This window comes from Gymnoscopelus braueri, assembly GCF_963280865.1.
Source record: "Gymnoscopelus braueri genome assembly, chromosome: 15".
Taxonomy (NCBI): Eukaryota; Metazoa; Chordata; class Actinopteri; order Myctophiformes; family Myctophidae; genus Gymnoscopelus; species Gymnoscopelus braueri.
In genome coordinates, this window is record NC_137620.1 from 33,892,461 (window position 1) to 33,915,892 (window position 23,432).

The following is a 23,432-nucleotide window of genomic DNA, read 5'->3' on the forward strand; positions in this document are numbered from 1 at the left end:
GTGAGGAAGGGTCTGATCCTTCGAATGAAAATAAACACAAAAAATGAGCAGACAAAAATTTTATTGGAACACTATCAAATTAAAGGGCAAGACCACTTTGGTAGTAGCTTCGGAAATTTGTTTCAAAAGAAAAAAAGCCTGGGGGAACCTTGCAGGAACGGTGGTTTCTAAACCTTGTTATCTCCTAACCAATCAGAGTGCAGAGGGGCGTCGCTCTAAATTTGGTGACGTCAGCGTCCCACTGAGCATTTTTCGGGCTATTAGACGTTTAAAAAACGTCTAAGGTCTAGGCTAAAACCGGGTTATAATTGGTCTAAAAGTGAAAGTTTTTTCAACGTCTATTCTTAGCCTAGACGTTGATTAGCTGTTTTTTAAGCGTCTATATATAGACCGTCTATATCATAGCCGTTGAAATGACGTCTATAATATAGACGGTCTAAATATAGACGCTTAAAAAACAGCTAATCAACGTCTAGGCTAATAATAGACGTTGAAAAAACTTTCACTTTTAGACCAATTATAACCTAGTTTTAGACGGAGGTCTAATAGACGACTATGGCTCACTGGGGTGTTCCGTGTATAAATAAATTCATTATCATTATCATTTGAAGATCCGGATCCGGATCGACTGGCCCCTGTAAAACGTATTTTAGTTGTTCTTATTTTTCAATTTGTAAACTGTTTATATGATGTTCTGCATAGTAGTCAGTGGTGGAAAGTAACTAAGTACATTTACTTAAGTACTGTACTTAAGTACAATTTTGAGGTATATTCCAATCTCCAATACTTTTACTTCTACTCCACTACATCTCAGAGGAAAATATTGTACTTTTACTCCACTACAATTATTTGAAAACTCTAGTTACTAGTTACTTTTCAGATATAAATTATGATATTATAAAAACATACATTAACCACTTTAGCCCTATTTTATACATAGGCTATTTGAAAATATATAATATTTTCAAACATTTTTGTACTTTTACTTTTGGTACTTTAAGTACATTTTGATGCAAATACTTTTGTACTTTTACTCAAGTTAATTTTTAATTCTGGACTTTTACTTGTGACAGAGTATTTCTATATTGCAGTATTGGTACTTTTACTTAAGTAAAGAAGTTGAGTACTTTTTCCACCACTGTCTTGTCTGTCATTTAATGTCACTATGAATTGAGTACATGGGGACCTCATTTGAAACAAGCCATTAGGCTTCCATGGGCTTTTCAACCCTATTTAGTTGACCGTGTATGTAAACTGTACTTTCTTGTGCTTCTTTCCGGCAAAAATCCACAGGAAGTTAACATTTTTATATATTAAAAAAAACAGTACTGGGTACAAATATTTTTGATTTCTTGTCCACCTTTGGAGTTACATCATGGCAAGGTAACTACACAACCCAAACCTCTACCAAAGTGGTCTTGCCCTTTAAAGCTGATAAATTCTCATTGTGGGGTTCTCTTTCTTGAATGGATAAAATCGGTATCGCAACCTAAAAAAATATTTTCTGTTTACTTAAGAGCTGGACGGTGGGAAGGGCGCCTTTTACTAAACAACCACTCGATAGCAATGATTATGGACTAATAGGGCTTTACATTTTTGACAAAAACATATTTTTTTAAAACAAAAAATCACCTTTAACCACCTGAATTGCATCCCTATTCTGGGCATGTCATAATAGGCGAACATTCTGCAAAAATAGGCGAGAATTCTGAGAAAATAGTCAAATATTTTAATGTTGCTATTTGATGTTCAACAAAGCATATTGATACCTGGAACGCATCTGTGTCACTTTAGATGTCTTTGGCTATTCAAAAATAGCAGATATACAAGCTCATAGCGCGGCACCGAGTGCCGCGCTATGAGCTTGTAGATCTGCTATTTTTGTAAAATCTTGAAAACATTTTTTATTTTTTATTTTTTTCCAAAAACTGTTATGATTTTGATTTTTTTTGATTTTTAAACTGTTATGATTTTGATTTTTTTTTAAAGAATCGCCTCAGGTCTTAATGGGTTAAGTGGTTAAATAAATACATTCACAAAGTACACACACACACACATACATGCTGTATGCACAAAGTATTTTTGTCAGCATGCAGAGCGTGTGCTGTGTCACATCGGCGGGGAAGGGACGGCGGTACAATCAGGATGATTGCTAAGTGGCCTGACCAGTGCTGACATTCCATCATACTAGAATTAGAAAGCCTTGAAAGAGGAAAACAGTCCCACGTTCACTGCATATCCTAATTGGCAGTATGACCACACATCATCTGCTTAGAGAAATCAGGATGAGCCATCAGAATACCAAGGAGGCTGACATTTACGAATGGCAGCGAATGTACGTGTGAGTGCATTTGTGTATGAGTGTGCGTCTTCAATGCCTTCAATGTGAATAAGTCAGTGTGCTCCTTTTTGCTCTGTATTGTATCTGTCTCTCTCTCTCTCACTTTCTCTACGTACACACACACCTCTCACTCATGCTCTTTGTGATGCATAGGACCTGCCCGGGTTTAAAGGGTTTACGCACGCACGCACGCACGCACGCACACACACACACACACACACACACACACACACACACACACACACACACACACACACACACACACACACACACACACACACACACACACACACACACACACACACACACACACACACACACACACACACACACACACACACACACACACACACACACACACACACACACACACACACACACACCTACTGATACAGGGCGACAGGGAAGAAATAGAGAAGGCAGGACAGGGTCGAAATAAAGAAAGATTGAAAAAGCAACAGGGTGAAAGAAAGAAAGAAAGAATCAAACAAACAAACAAAGAAACAAAGAAAGAAAGAAAGAAAGGGGAAAAGAGAGAGAAAATAAAGGAGAGAAATGGAAAAAGAGAGAGAGACGGAGAGGGTATTCTCTCATGCTGAGTAGGTGGAGTGTCAGGATAGGACAGAGGCACAATCTGCACCGGTGCCATAAAAGATTGAATGCTCAGATACACTCCATGTTCCACATAGCATGTACTAAGACAAACAACAAAGGAAAAGGCAGAGGTGTGTGTGTGTGTGTGTGTGTGTGTGTGTATGTGTGTGTGTGTGTGTGTGTGTGTGTGTGTGTGTGTGTGTGTGTGTGTGTGTGTATGGAGAGGGGGTGGAGGGGTGGGGGTAGGGGGCGGGGGGCACAAGAGGGTCTGGGTAGAGAATGTGGAGAGAGGTAAAAGAGTGGACAAGCCCAGAGGTTCAAAGAAAAATAGCATCAAAGTGGGGACACTTCTTCATGCTGCAGTGGGTAAAGGCTAATACTGCATGCTCTGCATGCCCTGTATTAGAAGCTGGGCATCGGGAGCATGGCTCTCGTTATTTTGCCCGGGCGCCAACCAACCCACCGAACTCTCCCCCCTGGTCCCAGTCAGTTTCAACGCTATATACTTTCCAATAAATCACAAACGTCACGGAAGTAATGCTGATTAATGCGCCACTTGGACACTACAGCTGTACGATGTTCAACTAAGCCTAACTAAGACGAGGCTATTCCAGTGTGAACACCTGTTCTTCCAATGAACAACAGCATTACCTATGGTCAGTAATTGGCACTTATGGGTACAACCCTCCCTTCCTACAACAACCTCTCCATCATATTTTACGCGCACGCGTACACACACACACACACACACACACACACACACACACACACACACACACACACACACACACACACACACACACACACACACACACACAGTGGACTGACCTCATTCAAAAGGCTTGGGGGGCCACATTAGGGGGTATCTCACTCTCTGCCTGGCAGGTTGTTTGAAAAGGCGGTGGTCAGTACAAGTGAGAATCATGCCCTAGATAGGCTTGGCTCTGCTGGGAACTTGGGAGCTTTTTTTTGACAAGACGTTTTTAATGGATGGGGCTGTTCTATATGGATCAGGACCTTCTGCACTGGATCGACATACCTCTGTGTGAACCCGGCATGCAGCATAGCGGGCGTCGGCGATAAAGCTGGGGAGAAAACCCTTGTCATTATTCTCAGCTGTTATTTTGGAAGGTACCTGATGGGGCCTAACATTGAGCCTTGGGGAGCCACATATCATCCTTTCATCTATGGGACCAACCAATAGACCATCTTTAAGAGCTCCCTCTGGACAATGCACCATGAACTTGCTCTTGGCAGTCAACTTCTTCTCAACACGTATCGACTCGGTTTGGTCGTTTTTTGAGGAGCTCTATTCACGTCATGCATCACTCAGATCCTTTGGTCCTCTGAGGAGGAGGATACATACGTGTCGCTGTCGTGGTCGTACTTGGCACCTTTCATGACGCAAAAGCGCTGCAAACAACATACTAGATTCACACGCATGCATCCGATGCCTGCCTGCCCCTGCGTACACACGCACATACACAGAGTATAGACACACAAAGATATACCCGCACCAAAAGAAACACACGGCCATAAATCATTTAAAGCTCAAGACTTCTCTGAGAAGTGCTGGAGAAAGAGGGGGGAAAAAAGAGAAAGAAAAAGAAACAGCCCACCTGAGTCCAGCAGCCACATAGATCAATCATGTATCAGGAAAAAGTCAAGGGAAGAATAGGGTTGCAGTAAGTGTAGCAGAGGGGGCCTTTTCAGCCTTGAGGCACACAGTACCTCTCAACTGGGGTATAGGGGTGAGGGCCGTGCATGTAGGAGAGACCTGGTCCACTGTGTGGTGGTCAGTGGTGGAAAAAGTACTCAAATGTTTTACATAAGTAAAAGTATCAATACTATATAAATATAAAAATATAAAAAATACTCTGTTACAAGTCAAAGTCCAGAATTCAAAATTCTACTTGGGTAAAAGTGCAGAAGTAATGGCATCAAAATGTACTTAAAGTATCAAAAGGAAAAGTACTGAAATATAATAGCAGATCTACAAGCTCATATATAATAGCAGATCTACAAGCTCACAACGCGTCGCGATGCGACGCGTTGTGAGCTTGTAGATCGGCTATTTTCAAATAGCCTAGGTATAAAATAGGGCTGAAGTGATATCATAATGTATATCTGAAAAGTAACTAGTAAGTAAAGATTTCAAATCATTGTAGTGGAGTAAAAGTACAATATTTGCCTCCAAGATGTAGTGGAGTAGAAGTAAAAGTATTGGAAAGTGGAAATACTCAAGTAAAGTACAAATACCTCAAAATTGTACTTAGGTACAGTACTTAAGTAAATGTACTTAGTTACTTTCCACCACTGGTAGTAGTGAACACATGTGCAGGTACTATGTAGGTATGTGCATGCACGTTCTTGCACATTCATGTGCAAGGGCAATACCGTCAAAGGCCTCGGCGCTCTCTCTATGCACGCAATGCATAATAGATTGCACCCTCAACCCCGGCGCACAATTAGCAATGCTTACACGCAAGCAGCGCACGCACCCCATGCCTTGACTCGAGGCATGGCGAGAGAGAAGTCTCTCTCCCCTCCCCCACCGCGTTACTCCTCTTTCTTCCTTTTCGTCGGGAGGAGGAGTGAGGGAAGCAAAGGATGAGATAAGAACCGGGGCTATCAGCTCCGTTTGCCCTCTATTTGAAAGGGGCACGGTGGCAGTATATGCAGAGGAGGAAGGAGAAAAGGGGAGGTCTATCATAGAGCTAGCTTGTTTCAGGGTTAGCAAAGGCCACTCAGTGACAACAAGCGGTAATCCCTCTTTCCCAGGGCCCGGAGGGGACAGTCAGCGAGATAGTGCGGGAGGAAGAGAATGAGAGAAATGAGAACGGAACCGCGCAGAGAACGATACGGTGGGAGAGATGCGTTGACCAGGTGCAAGGCATATTTTTTCAACATGAATATTTGACTTTACTCTACAGTCAGTTTAGCTCTAATTTCTTGTTTGTTGAGGAGGGACAAGGAAATTAATCTCAATATTTTTTTCTTTCTTTTTTTTTTACATCTCATTAGCAACAGCTCCACTTAAACATCGATCAGTTATTCCACACTGACAACTTTATGATTCAGGTGCCAATAACGAACACGATAACTATTTTGTTTTTGCCTCCACCATCTTTGCCACGCCAGCCTGGCAAATAGCCTTCGCCTCTCTATGAGAATCCGTCTCTGCATCCCTCAAAAAAAGAGCCTGGTCCTCGCTGCATGCGTCCGATTTATAAAGTGCCGGGGCGGACCAATCTACTGTATATGTCCTCGACAGGAAGCGCAAGTTCGTCTTCCCTGTAGCAGCAGCAGCGCGGTCACGGGTATAGCCTTATCCACCTGATGGATGTGGAGAGGGCGAGCTTTTAATCCTGCACTAACAGCCGGTTCTATGGCCCCTGATTACTGCACAGTGCAGGGGGAAAAAAAACAGCCTACAGGGCCAAATATGGGCTACCTTTGATATCAAGACACCCAGGACAGATTTATATTTGTGGATATATATGTGCGTGTCGAGAGGTGAGGTGCAGGGAAGAGCGATGTAGAGTGGAAGAGAGATCGAGAGCATATGCTTGACTTTATAATTCCTTGGTGTATTAATCCTCAATCCCAGCCATCAAAAACAATTTCACTGAATAATAAGTTATAAGGGCCTTGAGCAGAGCGAAGGGTTTGTGATTCCACTCGCGTGCACACGCACGCACGCACGCACGCACGCACGCACGCACGCACGCACGCACGCACGCACGCACGCACGCACGCACGCACGCACGCACCACGCACGCACGCACGCACGCACGCACTCACACAGTATAGTATATAGTGTATATGTTACAGGTAGATTGGCATTCCAGGTAGAATGGAAAATAAGCGCTTGTTTTCACCGCCCGTCCGCCCCCCAGGCAATTCTGTAGAACCAACGCCAGAGGGCAATGCAAGCCACACATGAGTCCCACACCACACACGCACGCATGCACACGCACACAAACGAGCACACACGCATACGCGCACATGCACGCGCGCGCGCACACACCCGCGAACAAGGGGGCGAGACTGAGGAGGCGGGGCAGGCGGGCTATGTTAGTGCAGTGAGTGGCAGTTGGGGCAAACCATAGCGGGGCAAACGCAGTCCCCACAACATCATTTACTATTCTGTGCCTATCGGTACATAACTTGGACGGCGCTTAGTCGACTAGGAGACCATCGGCCGGTCGTCGCGGGCACTCGCGCCTGGAGGCGCTCGGGCGCGACTCCTTGGCCTCAAGGTCTCCTTAGTCGGAGCGCCTCCGTCATGGTCCAAAACTATACTTTATCGGCGAAAAAAAGAGTCCGCGGTTGTTTGAAAAAGTAATGTCCCGAGCAGGAGTCAAACCCAGACTCCCAGTGATAGTGGATGGGGAGTCCAATGATTATCGAAGTGCGCCACTGAAGCCAGTATGTATGTATATTCATGTTGTCGTTGTCCTCGCATCGCAGCCCCGTCCCGAGCCTAAAAACAAGCGCTCAACTTCCAATCTACCTGGAATGCCAATCTACCTGTGACATATACACTAATACACTTCAATAAACATGTCATTTTGGTTTAAGAATGAGTTGATGTTGAATCATCAGTATTCCCTGATTAGAAACCATAACTAAGTAAAAAATGTGTTACCCTCCTAAATGTGGCAGGGTAAATAAAAAATGTTTCTATATCAGTGGTGCTCAAACTTTTTCATGTCAAGGACCCCCCAAAATGATATGTATTTGGCCACGGACCCCCATCTCAAAATATGTTGTTCCAGGGACCCCCAGAAGCAAAGATTTGAGAAGTGTTCGCTCTAAAATAATATATATTCAAAGATTTGCGCACATTTTCACAATTTTTCAAAAATATTAATTTTGAATAGCCAAAGTGTAAAATAATGCTTTCTTTAGGCAGGGTAAATAAAAAAGAGATTTTATTTTAACACACTTAACTTACAGTATGTCACCCTGTCTGTATTTGTCCTTGTAACGACAAATCCATGGACACACGCAAGGGTCAGCCAGCAGATAGCTTTTGAGTGCGAGGTCTCGCGGGTCATTGCTAACATTACAACCATCCTCCCTCAGCTGCTTGACCTCTGTCCTTCCTGACAGTTACAGTGGGCAGGCCCTGCTTTCATAAAGACGTGGTACACAAAAGGCTTACACGCTACGGTCGTATAGCATGACAGACAGACAGACAGCAACAGGTTAATGTTGCCGCTGGCCGAGGTGCAAAGCTTTGGCTCATGCTAATGCTTGGATGAATAAGGGACGTTTCAATTAAAGTACAGTAAGACATCATGTCTTCTAAATCCCAACAGTTTTCTGAAAAACGTATGTTTCTATATCAGTGGTGCTCAAACCTTTTCATGTCAAGGACCCCCAAAATGATATGTATTCGGCCGCCGACCCCCCCCCCCCATGACCCCCCCCCCCATCTCAAAATATGTTGTTCCAGGGACCCCCCAGGGAGCAAAGATTTGAGTTAAAAATGTTCGCTTTAAAACATTATTATATTCAAAGATTTGCACACATTTTCACGATTTTTCAAAAATAGCAGATCTACAAGCTCGTAACGCGGCACTCGGTGCCGCGCTACGAGCTTGTAGATCTGCTATTTTTGAATAGCCAAAGTGTAAAATAATGCTTTTTTTTAGCTCAAATCAAAAAGTGACACAGATGCGTTCCAGGTCTTAATGGGTTAAAGTACTTACAGTAACACATCATTTTAATTGCTTTTTGATCTGTGTCACTTCCATCAGGCAATATAAATGGCATTAGTTTACAAATATAGAGGATGCAAAAACACAAAAAGAAAAGGTGATCGTGCATGAATGACAGCCAAAGTATGAAGCCTTTGTAAAAATGAATGAACGTGTTAAACCACAAGACAAGCGAAAATATAACAATTAAAGTGCCCACAAAACATAGTCAACTTTACAAACAGCATGCATCGACTCCTGGCCCAATCCACGGCAAACCAATCATTTGTGAAGGAAAAAGATGGGCTCACACAAAGTGGCATTGATGCCCAAGTCATTGAAGTTGACAGTGCCACCTTGGGCTGGCATCGCGCCCAGACTCTCTGGGGACCACATGGCATTTACGCAGACGCACAGGGGCATAGCTGTGCCAACAAGCTCCGCCAAACCCTCCCCCCTACGCCCCTAAAATATGCCCCTTTAACTCTTTAAGACCGGGAAGGCATCTGTGTGTGTCATTTTTAGCTATTCAAAAACAGCAGATATACAAGCTCATAGCGCGAGTGCCGCGCTATGAGCTAATGGGCAAATATTAGATTTTGTTTCCCTTTTTTTTGGCAGACATTTGTAACTCAAATCTTTGCTTCTGGGGGTTCCTGTAACTAAATAATTAACAAATGTTCGCTTTAAAAAATATACGATCCAAGATTTTGCCAGGAATTTTACATTTTTTTTCAAAAATAGCAGATCTACAAGCTCATAGCGCGGCACTCGGTGCCGCGCTATGAGCTTGTAGATCTGCTATTTTTGAATAGCCCAAAGACATCAAAAAAATTACACACAGATGCGTTCCCGGTCTTAATGGGTTAAATGCGCTCACCTGCCAAAATACCCCTCATGCACAACGCTTCCTCCTGCACAACCTTTAACAAAAACCACACTGTCATCTCTCCAGCTCGCCCGGGAGGGCAGTAAACGGGGGGGGGGGGGGGGACGTATACATTTTAGCTGAGCTACTTAGTGTAGCTTATATGCCCTTGTGCAGGCCAAAATAACGGTAAACTTCTATACGTACGGTGTGTACAAGCGTTCCGCATCATCCATCTCTCGGCTGCCAATGACGCTACCTTGCCCGAGGGTGCCGCGCTAACGCAGCTCGGCGTCCTCCTATGGGGATAAGTACAAGTACAGCTCTCTCTAAAGTCCTAGATTTCTACCTCTCTCTCCCTTTCTCCCCCTTTAGTTGCAAACTCGCCTCTTCTGTATACCTCCTTCATGCTCTCCCGCAAATAAACAGTACAGTGAAAATGGCTTAGGGGGGTGTTCTTTGATTATTTTATTTATTTATTTATTTCACTCCATGAGCCTTATTCCCGTTTTCCTCTAAAGTTACGGTCCTCCAAAAAAAATGGACTTTAACTCTATAAGACCGGGAACGCATCTGTGTGTCATTTTTAGATTTCGTTGGGCTATTCAAAAATAGCAGATCTACAAGCTCATGGCGCAGCACCGAGTGCCGTGCTATGAGCTTGTAGATCTGCTATTTTTGAAAAATCATTTTTTTTTTTTTGCGGACATTTGTAACTCAAATCTTTGCTTCTGGGGGTTTCCTGAAACTAAATATTTTACAAATGTTCGCTTTAAAAAATATATAATCCAAGACTTTGCCACCAATTTTTTACGATTTCTCAAAAATAGTACTCGGTGCCGCGCTATGAGCTTGTAGATCTGCTATTTTTGAATAGCCCAAAGACATCTAAGAATGACACACAGATGCGTTCCCGGTCTTAATGGGTTAATGGGAAACCGCGGACAGCTTAAATGGCGAATTTATCTGGCCATCAGCTTGGCAGTTTGGCTTGCCAGCGGGCGTATATACGAGGGTTTTGGGGAGGTGGGGCGGGGGGGGGGGGGGTATAGCTAGAGCTGCTTTGGAAGGGGCTTAAGGCAACTTGGGTAGGGTGGGGGTAGGGGAGAGAAAGAGAGAGAGAGAGAGGAAAAGAAGAGAGAGATAAGAGGTATAGGGGATATAGAGAGAAGGCCGGTGAGGAAGAGATTGTGAGCAAAAGGAGGAAACGGCCGGATGGATGGGTGGTTGGTTGGGCAGAGAGAGAGAGAGAGAGAGAGAGAGAGAGAGAGAGAGAGAGAGAGAGAGAGAGAGAGAGAGAGAGAGAGAGAGAGAGAGAGAGAGAGAGAGAGAGAGAGAGAGAGAGAGAGAGAGGTGGAGATATGATCGGTCAGTGAGGACTAGAGGAGGTCAGAGTTGGATTAACCTGCGTACGGATTATCCAGCGCCGAGAGGAGAGCCTCAGGGGCGACAGCAGCTGGTGCCCAGGGTGCCAGCCAGTTTCCACTGCAGCGGGCGTGTGCGTGTGTGTGTGTGTGTGTGTGAGCGTGTGTCTTTGTATACATCTGTGTAGTATGTCGTATTGGCAGTGGTGGAAAAAGTACTCAAATGTTTTACTTAAGTAAAAGTATCAATACGGCAATGTAGAAGTACTCCGTTACAAGTGAAAGTCCGGAATTCAAAATGTTGCTTGCGTAAAAGTACAAAAGTATTGGTTTCGTTGCGACGCGTTGCGAGTTTGTCTATCGGCTATTTTCAAATAGCCTAAGTATAAAATAGGGCTGAAGTGGTTAGTGTATGTTTTATAAGGTAATAATTTATATCTGCAAAGTAAATAAAGTTTTCAATAATTGTAGTGGAGTAAAAGTACAATATTTGCCTCTGAGATGTAGTGGAGTAGAAGTAAAAGTACTGAAAATTGGAAACACTCCAGTAAAGTTGAAATACCTCAAAATCGCACTTAAGTAACAGTACTTGAGTAAATGTACTTAGCTACTTTACACCACTGCGTATTGGAGGATGCAATTACAGGTATTTGCTAAAAATGCTTCTACTATTCAAGTCAAGTCTGTTTCTAACGTTCAGGCTGAGGTTCGAGAAACTGCATCTCGAAATCAGGTGTGTGTGAAGGTTTGCATACGTGCGCACTTGACCACCGTGTGCTTTGCTAAAACAAGCCCCCCCCACACACAATGTTATAACCCCCGTCCCCAATGTCCACTGAGCTGTCTCTCGCTCTTATCCCAGAGAAGGGATATCTCTCTCTCTCTCACACACACACACACACACACACACACACACACACACACACACACACACACACACACACACACACACACACACACACACACACACACACACACACACACACACACACACACACACACACACACACACACACACACACACACACACACACACACACACAGCGCCTTCCTCCATCATAGCAGGAGACAGTGGACTGGCCTTTTTTTCCCCCTCTGATCTCACCACGCAGCCCTCCAAGTCTTGGTGATGGGGTTCAGCTACAAACACAAGTCAACACACACACACACACACACTGTAACAAACAAGCCTCAGAATCCTGACATACACACACACACACACAACACTCGCAGCACGGGTCACTAATCAGGGCGTACCAACAGCAATCACAGGACTGCTGAACGAAGCGGCTGTGTGTTGGCGTGACATTCGATCGGATAGATTCTCCTTGTTCTTCTTTGCTGGTCCCTCATGGGGTTGGGGGGGGGGTGGATCTGAGGCATTCTCCCCGGGATGATTCTCTATGTCCTCCGTCGCTCTCTCTCTCTCTCTCTCTGATGATGGTTGCCCCCGAGCTCACAATGGCTGCGCCCAGGGGTCCCATGCACTGAAACAATGGCTGTGCTCCCGCACGCTCGTCGTGGCATTCTAGGTTCACCCCAAGAGGGTTGGCCTCGGCCGTACACACCGTTGCATGTGTTTCAGTCATGGTTGCCAGATCTGCTTATTATAATTTCCCCGCAAGATTTGATTTGAAAATAGCCGATCTACAAGCTCACAACGCGTCGCATCGCGACGCGTTGTGAGCTTGTAGATCGGCTATTTTCAAATAGCTGATGTACATGTTAAAGTATTCATGTGGCCCATAGTCGCTTCTTTTGGGCTGGTTTTCCTAGACCTGGTTGCTTGTTTCTCTCACAGAATCTGGCAACACAGGTTTCAGTGTTCAAGGCTCATAAGGATGCCCATGTACTTGTTTGTTATATTTGTGTGCGCGCGTGTAAGTTCAAATACCGTACATTTGAGTCTGTGTGTGTGTGTGTGTGTGTGGGTGTGTGGGTGGGTGGGTGGGTGTGTGTGTGTGTGTGTGTGTGTGTGTGTGTGTGTGTGGGTGTGTGGGTGGGTGGGTGTGTGTGTAAGCCTTTATCTGTATTGTCAGGGGATAATCACACAGCATACCCTTGAACAGCCTGCGTGATACGATCTGATGCGACACTATGGGATGGCAGGGATGATTGAACTCTTGTCTTAACGAAATCAAGCAAATCCACTGCCACTCTGCGGTGCATGCAGGGGAGACAGTAGAGCCAGATCTTACTGGAGTGCGCTTGAAGTTGCATCAGTGACACACCGTGCGACCAGACGGACCAACACACATTATCCTCCGGAGAAAAAAAAAGTCTTTATATTAAATAGCTTTTTAGTAGATTGAGTCTGTGAGTTATAAATATTGCACTTAATGTTTCCCCGTGTAACTCCAAAAGACTCTCAACGGAACACCAGACTCACTTATATCTATGCTAATTTATGGCGGGGCCTCATTTCTTGTAGCATTCCACATAGAAATAATACAGTACGAGGCTGGCACAGCTTGTCAACTGCACGTTATATCCATAAAAATAAAAAACAAACAACATTTGTGCGGTCCTGATGGAGAAAACATCTCCCTGCTCCCCAGTTCCTTGCGTCTTGCAGGGGAGAAAATATCTAAAATGACATAAGATGTCCATTAGCATGCTAGCTGCGGCGCGTATAGATGTGAGAAGGCGAGCTCATAAAGCCTCGCCTCTCTGAAAGATTATTCACGCTTGACCTTACGAATAATACTTCCGCTAGATTTTGGAGTGCTTAATAAGTAATATTCTGCTAAAGGCCAGCAGGTATTTGGAGGCAGGGAATCATTACCGGATGAGCCTCAGACCAGGTTTATGGTTCCCCAATTAAGCCGGGCTATAAATGACCGATACTGGTCAAGCAAAAAGTTTCACTTCGTCTCAGAGTTGCTGACTCGAGATTAGAAGCTCATTTGAGGAAAAATATATGTAATTAGGATTGGGGAGATGGAGGGGAGTAGTGGGCAGCATCGCACTTTTCTACTCCAGCTCTCATTCTGTGGTCACGTTGAGGCTAATGTTCAGTAAAATATATGACGTTCGTTGCTCAAAAATCACTCGCACGAATCACAAAATAGATATATCAATTTAAAACAAAATGAAGCCTAATATCTTTATAATGGAGCACGGTCATTATTTAAAAACCCTTCACATTCTGATCCATTCAAAAGACATAAGACCCGTTTCAGTTTTATAAATTCCCCACATAGATCTGAATAATGTCCCTCCGTGCGAATGCAATCCGTCTCAAGAGATAGAGTACACACACACACACACACACACACACACACACACACACACACACACACACACACACACACACACACACACACACACACACACACACACACACACACACACACACACACACACACACACACACACACACACACACACACGGGTGATAAGGAATAAAGTCTGATTTATTCGTCGTTCAGCGCCAGTGGTGGAAAAAGTACTCAAATGTTTTACTTAAGTAAAAGTATCAATACTGCAATGTAGAAGTACTTTGTTACAAGTCCGGAATTCGTAATTTACACAAGTACACAAGTATTGGTATCAAAATGTACTTAAAGTACCAAAAGTAAAAAGTGCTAAAATGTTTGAAAATAGCAGATCTACAAGCTCACAACGCGCCGCGATGCGACGCGTTGAGAGCTTGTCGATCTTTTATTTTCAAATAGCCTCGGTATAAAATATGGCAAAAGTGGTTAATGTATGTTTCATAATATAATCATTTATATCTGCAAAGTAACGAGTAACTAAAGTTTTCAAATAATTGTAGTGGAGTAAAAAGTACAATATTTGCCTCTGAGAGTAGAAGTAAAAGTATTGACAATTATTGGAAATATTCCAGTAAAGTAAAAGTACCTCAAAATTGTACTTAAGTACATTGCTTGAGTAAATGTACTTAGTTACTTTCCCACCACTGTTCAGCACCAGTGTCGCTGTCGCACGCCAAAACAATTGCCGATCTACAAGCTCACAAAGCGTTGCAGCTTGTAAAGCTTTGTACACGCCTTCCGTTTTCAGTGCACGTCCTCGTTCTCCCTGCTTGCACGACCAAGTGTGTAAATCAAGACTTAATATTTTGATGTCTGAGATAAAGGTTGTATCATTGATACCAGAGAGTGGGGGGGGGGTGTGTGGGTCTGCTCTTGATGATAAAATAGACCTCGCTCTCTCCGTGATACGGCCCGACATCAATGTTTTTATGTCAACTAACCCGTTCAATCCGGGGCTATTAAAAAAATAGCAGATCTACAAGCTCATAGCGCGGCACCGAGTGCCGCGCTACGAGCTCGTAGATCTGCAATTTTTTTTAAAATCGTGAACATTTTTGTTAGCACACTTTTGTTAGCGAATGTTAGCACGATTTTTCAAAAGTAGCAGATAAGCTCATAGAGCTTGTAGATCTGCTATTTTTGAATAGCAAAAGTATAAGATAATGGTATTATAGCTCAAGTCTAAAACGACACAGATGCGTTTTCCCGGATTGATTGGGTTAAGATGGGATATCATGGATGAAATTGGAGGGAGGGTTTGGTCTTCTCTCCCTTTTCCACAATAACAATAACAATCTCTCTCTCCTCCATTCTCCCTTCATCTCTCTCTCTCTCTCTCTCTCTCTCTCTCCGTCTTTCTCCCTCAACTGCGTACACACACACAGCGCACACTTTTTTTCTTCTCTTTCATGCTCTTATAGTAGGAGTCTTCTTGCTTCTCACTCTCTCTCTCTCTTGCTCCGTCACGCTCTCATCCTCCCCTCATCGCTCTCGTTACTACCCCCCCCTCTCCCCCCCCCTCTCTCTCTCTCTCTCTCTCTCTCTCTCTCTCTCTCTCTCTCTCTCTCTCTCAGGGACAGGATTCAGGTGAGCCAATTTCATCTCGGTCATGCCTCTTGTTTGCAACAGTCAATTCGGCTTCTGGGGGGAAAATGGCCTCCTCTCTTCATCGAGAGCCTTTTCATTTGGACAAACTTCGCTCCCGCACCGCCGTAACCCTGAAATTACTTTTGGGTCTGGTTGTGAAAAGGGATGAACGTTAGAGTGATAGAGAAGGGGCTTCGCCAAAGGGGCCGGAATCTTTTCACACCGGAACAAAAACCACACTGTCCAGAGACCTCGGCTTTGTCTGATTCCACAGTCCAGACAGAGTGAACGGTTGTGAAATGTATTGATTATGAATGGGCCGTTTGTAGCAGTCCTCTGTCATAAGTCATAACATGGTTCATTATGATCCATTTCAATACTATCCAGGTGTAGACAATAGCATTTTTAAAAGCTAGTTTAAAAGTTGAGCGTAATTTAAGGTTTCTGAAGCAAAAGTATTATGAGAGTGGAGACAGATCTAGCCGATTATTAGCATACCGCTTAAGGAAACAACCAAAGGACATATCATCCGCCTTTGCAGAATATTATAAAGTACTTTATAAGAACACAGACACCTGTAATGATGCTAATGAGATAAAACATATCTCCAAACAATTCATCTTCCTAAACTTTCAGAAGCAGCAAGAAACAAAATGGAAGCCCCAGTTTCAGAATCTGAGATTAAGGATGTAATTACCACTCTAAAAAATAATAAAAGCCCAGGCTCAGACGGCTATACAAACGAATTCTATAAAAAATTCGCAGACTCTGTCTCCCCTCTTCTATTACGAGCCTATGAACACTCATTTCGGACAAAAAAACTGCCTGAGACGTAATTACAGTAATTCATAAGGAGGGGAAGGACCCCACAATGTGTGGCTCATATCGGCCTATATCCTTATTGAACTGTGACTTAAAAAAACTGACAACAATTTTGGCCCGCAGATTGAACTCGATTATAAGCTAAATCATACATCCTGATCAAACAGGGTTCATTACAGGCAGATACTCTGGTAATAATATACGCAGGCTCTTGAATGTGATGACGTACTCCCAGAAGGAACATAAAGAGTTAATGATTTTGGGGCTCGATGGCGAGAAGGCGTTTGACAGAGTTTCTTGGGAGTTTTTACTGCAATTGCTAGATCATTTTGGATTCGGGCCAACGTTCATAAACTGCATCAGAGCACTTTACTCCAACCCAAAAGCTTAAATGGAAATGGAAATAGCTCCTCCTCCTTTGACTTGGAGAGGGGTTGCCGCCAAGGTTGCAGCTTGTCTACCTTATTTAATATTTCTATAGAAGTCCTGGCCCAATTGATAAGAGACGAGAATGATATCAAAGGAGTAAAGATAGGGAGGGAGGAACATAAAATTTCGATGTATGCAGATGATGTCCTCTTGTACATCACGGAACCAGTGGTATCAATACCCTGCCTTTTAAATAAAATAAAGACATATGGACGTTACTCAGGGTATACTGTAAGGTCAATATTGATAAGACGGAGGCTATGGACATTGGAGGGCTTATACCACAGCAAACCAGGTTTCTCTTTTCTTTTAAGTGGCCCAGAACTGGGGTTAAATATTTGGGCATTTACATAACACCAACAGTAGACCAACTATTTGAGGCAAATTATTCTAGTCTCATTGGTAAGATCAGAGAAGATGTGGATAGATGGACGGTCCTACCCCTCTCTTTGATCGGGAGGGTGGAGATAGTACGTATGAACGTTTTGCCTAGACTACTTTACCCATTCCAAATGCTCCCCATCCCAGTACCTACCTCTACATTTAACTCCCTAAATAAATTGATTTCGAGATTCATCTGGCAAGGTAAACGTCCAAGAATTCGATTTAAAACATTGCAACTGGCCAAGAATGCAGGTGGACTGGCCCTTCCCAATTTTAAATATTATTTCTGGGCGGCCCAACTCAGGTCCATAACCATGTGGTTAGAGGATGTTGAATCAACTAGATGGTTAAAAATTGAAAAATCTCTATGCATACAGGCACAACTAGCAGCCCTTCCTTTTTCGGGACATAATATCAATGTAGACGCCATTGGTGCCTGGTCTAGGTTCACAATGAAAATATGGAAGGAAGTTCAGAAAGAGTTTAGACTGCCTCTCTCAACATCTGGCCTGTCTTCAATTGGATGTATTAGGGGTTTTGTACCATCAAGGTTGGATGCTGGGTTCGGGGGGTGGAGGAGGCTAGGTTTGAGGTTTGTTCACCAGTTATGTTACTCCAGCCAGCTAAAGTCATTTGATCAACTCAGAACTGACTTTTTTAGATACCTCCATAAAGTCACGAGGACTGGGACAAAATTAGAAGCCCATCTGTTTTAGAATCCTTTCTGATTGACATCCAAAATGGAGCTTCAAGTGGAAATTTCTTTTCTAGCTTGTATCAAAATCTATTGTCAATGGTTCCCAGTGACACTCTTTATATAAAAGCAAAGTGGGAGGCTGAAATACAACAAGAGATTACACAAGAAGAATGGGTTGATGCCTGCACTGAAGCGCACAAAGTAACTAATTCTAATTCTTGGAGAGAATATCAGTGGAAAATTACGAGTAGGTTTTTTAAGACCCCGTTACTGACTGCCAGAGCAGGCACTACTCCTACAAGCGAGTGCTGGAGGAGATGTGGTGAGCAGGTCGGCGACCATTCACATATCTTTTGGGCATGTCCTAAAGTGCGGCAGTTTTGGAATATAGTATTTAGCGACATCAATAAAGTATTTGATACTCAAGTACCACTAGATTTCAAGACGGCTATTCTAGGAATTGTGCCGACGGGTTTCGAAGGCAGGAAGAATATTTACCTCCTTCAGATATTGTTAACGGCAGCCAAAAAATGCATCACAATTAACTGGTTGGGTCTGCTCCCTCCGACCCCCGAACAATGGTTGAATAAAGTCAAAGAGATTAGAGATATGGAAAGAATCACTTATTTGGTGAGGCTACAAAGCGAGCAATTTACCAAAAAGTGGACGCCTTTTGCACGCATTGAGTTTTGATACGATTTATAATTTTATAAAGAGATTTGTATTATGTTTAATTTGATAGCCTGAATGTGGGGTATGTGTGTGGATATATATATATTGTGTTACAGTGTATGTGTGAGGATACATAATGTACATTCTTTTGTTCTTTCATGCTTGTATATTTCTCTTTGATTACTTCAGATTTGTATCTTATTTTTTGTCTGTCTTTTGTTTTGCTTTACTTTTCTTATTCTTTTGTTTCTGCTGTCTCAATAGGGAGACAATGTGAAATATTGTACAGAAAGACTGTATTGTGAATATGATTGAAGCACTATTATGCATAAATGTATTGTCTCTCCTGATAATAACAATAAAAACAATAAGTTGCAAAAAAATAAAAGCTAGTTTAACACATTAAGACCTGGAACCCATTAAGACCTTTGAGCTAAAAAAGCATTATTTTACACTTTGGCTATTCAAAATAGCAGATCTACAAGCTCATAGCGCGGCACCGAGTGCCGTGCTATGAGCTTGTAGATGTGCTTTTTTTGAAAAATCGAGAAAATTTGTGCAAATCTGTGAATATGTATTATTTTAAAGCGAACATTTTTAACTCAAATCTTTGCTACTGGGGGTCCCTGGAACAACATATTCTGAGATGGGGGTCCGTGGCCAAATTCATATCATTTTGGGGGTCCTTGACATGAAAAAGTTTGAGCACCACTGATATAGAAACATACGTTTCTTTTCAGAATACTGTTGGGATTTAGAAGACATTTGTAGAATCGTCTTCAGGTCTTAATAGGTTAAAAGCTAGTTTAAAAAAGATAGAGTTGAAGCTGGTTACATTCCTTAGCATTTTAGAATAGACCACTGGCTAATTAAATTTGATGTGGATTTACCGAAAACTAGGTTTTCTAGTGATTAGTGATGCTGCTCGCTCTCTCTCTCTCCCTCTCCCTCTCTCTCTCTCTCTCTCTCTCTCCCTCTCTATATCTCTCTCTCTCCCCCCTCCCTCATCTCTCTCTCTGAGAGATCACACCCCGGCCACAGCCCTCAGCCAACAGCTAATAATATTCACAGATTATTAGCCGTTTACCGGACTCTCTCAAGCACCGCCACACTCATCTAATGATGATGGTCCAGGTGTGTGTGTGTGTGTGTGTGTAAGAGAGAGACAGAAAGTTTTGCATGTGTGTGTGTGTGTGCAAATGTGCAACGTGCGTGCCAGCGCACGCACGCGCCGAAAACGCATCTGTTACCTGCGTCGCCTTCACGTGTCATTGGCCGCTGGAAATGAGAAGCCGCTCAGACTCCCCCTCCCATGGAATAGGAGCTGAAATGCGCGCGGCCCCCCCGACCGAAGGCAATCATGACTAGCCTTTAATGACACTAGCTAATGAGAGCGGGCTAGCACTAAGAGTGTGTAAAGAGGCTGCGGAGCCAGAGCTAATGCAAGCATGCTCAGTTGAGTTTGACGCATCGTATGAGTCCGCGCATGCACACGCACACACACACACACACACACACACACACACACACACACACACACACACACACACACAGTTAAAACGAACGAGCGGTTTGGATTGTATTGACATTTAGGTAGAAAGGGATGTAATGGCTTCAATGAAATACTTTAAGGGCCCTCAACAGCAGAATCAAATACCTTCAATACCCCGAATGGCGTTTCCGTAAGAAATGTCTTTAAAATATATTGCCAATCAAAAAGGACAATATAGGTAATGGCTAAACCAATTCCATGTCCACCCTGCTAATTTGCATGTAAACACACACGCACACACTGGCGCGCGCACGTGCACACACACACACACACACACTGTCGCTACAACTACAACCTCAAGGGAAATCAGGTCACCCAGAGGAATATATATCACATGTTTACATTGTATGTTTATTATTGCATGATGCACAGGAGTGGAATTAACACAATTTCACATGAACAAGAGGGAGTCACCGTCACGTTGCTATAGATGCTGAAAATAACCACAACATCCAACCTCGAAACATGTGAAAACAAAACAAGGGCATCTAAGACGGGCAAACACTTAAAAGTGTCCAAACACTCGCTCACTTTAAAATAGGATCACAATCAGATAACACACGACACACCGCACGCGCGCGCGCGCACGCACGCACACACACACACACACACACACACACACACACACACACACACACACACACACACACACACACACACACACACACACACACACACACACACACACACACACACACACACACACACACACACACACACACACACACACACACACACACACACACACACACACCCGTCTCCCTGTTGCTTCCAGGAGGAGGAAGTAGGGTTCGGGAATGAAGAGCCAAGGGAGCGAAGGGGAGAGGCAGTGAGAAAGAGAGGAAGAGAGACTAAGAGAAAGAGTGAAATAGAGGCAGGAAGTAAGAGAGGATGAGAGAGAGAGAAAGGGAGGGAGAGGGGGCAGAATGCCATTACGTCTATCTGTGTGGATAATTGAATGTTGGAGCGTTTTTCTCCAAGCCTTACGTTGTCCAATCAATATGGCTGTATCCCGCGGGAGCTAATCTGTATTAGCGGAATTAGCCTCCTGGCTAACTCAGATGTCCCGATCGCAGGGGCCCCCCGCCTCTCCCTGTCCACTGCGGCGGTACAAGGCTGCGGGGCCCCTGACACTCAGCCATGACGAGGGATGGGGGTCAGGGTCACCCGGGACAGGTCAGCAGTCGGCCGTTGTGACCTGTGACCTAACTTTGAGTTGGGTTATAGTTCTGAGCTCTGCCAAGAGTGCAGTATATACTTCCAGGCAGTGGTGGAAAGTAATTAAGTACATTTACTTAAGTACTGTACTTAAGTACAATTTTGAGGTATTTGTACTTTACTTGAGTATTTCCAATTTCCAATACTTTTACTTCTACTCTACATCTCAGAGGCAAATATTGTACTTTTACTCCACTACATTTACTTGAAAACTTTAGTTACTAGTTACTTTTCAGATATAAACTATGATATTATAACACATACATTAACCACTTTAGCCCTATTTTATACATAGGCTATTTGAAAATAGCCGATCTACAAGCTCACAACGCGTCGCATCGCGACGCGTTGTGGGCTTGTAGATCTGCTATTTTCAAATATTTAGTACTTTTACTTTTGGTACTTTAAGTACATTTTGATGCCAATACTTTTGTACTTTTACTCAAGTAAATTTTTAATTCTGGACTTTTACTTGTAACAGAGTATTTTTATATTGCAGTATTGGTACTTTTACTTAAGTAAAGAATTTGAGTACTTTTTCCACCACTGCTTCCAGGTAGACTAGACTGGGACATATTTCCGTTTTAGAAAACACGTGTGAGAGAGTGACAGAGAGGAGACACAGGGCTGTGTTTAGAGAAGTCACCATGGAACATAATGCATATTAGCATCATTCTGGAGTGGTTTGTGCGTGAACAGGTCACTGACAGTGTTGCCAGATTCTGTGAGAGAAACAAGCAACCAGGTCTAGGAAAGCCAGCCCAAAAGAAGCGACTATGGGGCCACATGAGCACTTTAACATATACATCAGCTATTTGAAAATAGCAGATCTACAAGCTCGCACAGTAGATCGGCTATTTTCAAATAAAATCTTGCGGGGGAAATTATAATAAGCATATCTGGCAACGCTGGTCACTGAAACACTGTCGCACATCTTGAATGGCCGCCATGCATACAAAGGGATGTACGTCACGATAGAATTGTGGAACTCATAGCGAAGGACAAAAATATCATGCATCTACAGTGAGAATGTACAAACATTCCTGTGTCATTTCATCCATCTCTGTTCCATCTCTGTGATAATAACCCAGACCTCTTTACATCTTTGACAGCTAATACACAGATGTTGTTGTGGTTGATGATGAGTCCAGGGAAATGTCTGTATTAGAGATGGCACCTTTGACCTTAGCCTAGAAGAAGCCTTTATGACCGAGGTCATTAAATACCGACAGCGAGGTTAGAGGTGCAGGACTATTTGTTTTTAAATTTGGCACACGCCTAGGACATACCCACAGACTGGTTGTTAGAGGGCTTCAACAACTTGGGATGCCCAAAAAGGAGGCAAAAAGGATGGCAAAGTATTGTGCTGCCTCTGCTATAATTGGAAGTCGCCATATATGGCGGAGCTGCTGTTACTTATACCCATAGAGCACTGAGTGACATGCTTATTGTATTATGAAGACATATGCCATGATTTGGGGAATGTAACCTTACTGCACCTATAATATGTGTCCCTGTATGTTTCTCCTTTATGTGGACATAAATAAATGGTTACACACACACACACATTATATATATATATATATATATATATATATATATATATATATATATATATATATATATATATATATACGTAAGCCTAACCCGATATATCGTAGAACGGGGTCTTGGGTCCCCTCCTTTTTCTCCCTCCACGCCAAATCTCTTCACCGAAAATAGCCGATCAACAAGCTCACCACGCGTCGCGACGCAACACATTGAAAGCTTGTGGATTGGCTATTTTCGCCCGTATTATGACATACCCAGAATAGGGACGCTAGGGATCATGTAGTTAAGAATGAGCAGCCCACTCGTGCTAATGAGAGGTGAAGGGAGACAGTAATTGAAACCCTAGGGATAGAGAGTGGAGGACGGA